Raw genomic sequence first — 1,703 nt, 5'->3', positions numbered from 1 at the left:
CTGGGAGATGGGAAGTGGGGCCTGTTGAGTTTAAGCGGCGCTGCTTTGCCGTCCGCATTCTCTGGAGAGAGCAGCTTCAGCGTGGGAGGATTTCACCTCTCCGGAGGAAATACAAATTCACGAATCCCTTCCACTTTAGCCAGGCCTGGGGGGGGGTCAGGGCTGCCAGGGGACCCTTTCCAGAACGTCAGCAGGGGAAGATGCAGAGCTGCCTGTCTCCTGGCTCGCCAGCCGGCACACCACATCCTAAGACTGTACACAAGGCCGTGACCAAGATCGTGGCTCGTTGCTCCGCCAGCCAAGCCAAGGCCAGATCTGGGAGAAGTTTTTCTGAGGTAGAATGACACTGAGAGAGCCTTATCTCCGGCACATCTGGTGTCACCCTCCCCTCACCTGATCCCTGTGCTCAGTCTGACCCAGAGAGGGCTCCTGGGCCAGATGCTGCCCCGACGCAGAGCAGGAAGTCACGTAGCTGAGCTCAACAAGCACCTACAACGTGCCAGATACCGTGTCGAGAGTCAGGGATAAGTCAGACGTGGTCCCTTCAGCAAGAAAGCATGTACACGTGTATAGTCAAATAACCATGATGCCTGGAAGATGGTGACGAGATGCAAATAAGGTGCTGTGAGAGTTCAGGAAAGATGCTTTCTGGATGGGAATTCAGCAAAGACTTTCTGGAGGAGGTGACACTATTTAAGCAGGACCTTGACGTGAGGGTAAAATTTGGACAAGAAGGATTGTTGGTTGGGGATGGGACGGTGGGAGAGTTATGGTCTTTCAAGTTGCAGTGTCTGGTGTTAGCCTGAATCGCATGAAATTGCTGATATTTTTTACTGGTTTTACCTACAATCACATTAGTTTCAGAGGATTGAACATAATACTTGCCAGGTAAGTGGAGGTGGGACTAAGCAAAAGAACTTCAGTATTTGTCAGTAGCTGGTAAACTTCACGCTAAGTTTAACTTTCTGACAATGCGTTGATAGAAATGTTACAGGGATGCATTTTCCTACTTTCTTAAAAAGAGACTGACATTGTAAGGTTTGTCTATGGTCCAAAGCCTAGTTCAAGTTAGACTTGAATTTTAGAAACAGAGTGCATTTAGCAGTCACAGGAAGTGAGTCCCAAGTCTGAAAGTATTAAACTCCCAAGTCTGAAAGATCTGAGTTCGAATCCTGGCTCCATCGGTTCGGAGCTATGCAGGGCTGTAACCTATGTCAACAGGCACACACGCATGGAGGGAGCACAGCAAGTCCACAGTCATAAAGGGACTTCCATCGCTTTGCCTTAAGGCCCTGGCTTGTTTACGGGGAGGTGGCAGGACTGTGACCTTTTTCAGCACCGACGTTAGTCACAAGTAGAAGGGGAGAAAAAAAGACACAGGGAGACATGTGATGCTTGAGTTTCTTAGGCCAGAACGACAAGAGCGACGAGGTGTTCGGCGTGATCCTGTAAAACCATTTAGTTTGTCTTCCTCCCTCAGAGCGAACCTGCTGAGGAGTTTTGCATTCCCAGGTCTCCTGGCAGGCACACCTGGCTCAGAGGCGGAGTCTTTCGAGCAGAGGGCTTCCGCGAGCTTCCGCGAGCTACCGAGTCGACCGCCCTGGAGCATTTCCCGGAAGAGCAGCTGGTAGCGGCGATGGCAGGCTGGGCACCGGAGGAGCGAGAGAAACAGACGCCCAGCTTTCCAGGAAAGGAAGTCTCGG

Source organism: Pteropus vampyrus, unplaced genomic scaffold (assembly GCF_000151845.1).
Source record: "Pteropus vampyrus isolate Shadow unplaced genomic scaffold, Pvam_2.0 Scaffold65, whole genome shotgun sequence".
Taxonomy (NCBI): Eukaryota; Metazoa; Chordata; class Mammalia; order Chiroptera; family Pteropodidae; genus Pteropus; species Pteropus vampyrus.
The sequence above is the reverse complement of the archived record's forward strand: the minus strand, read 5'-3'. Positions refer to the sequence as shown.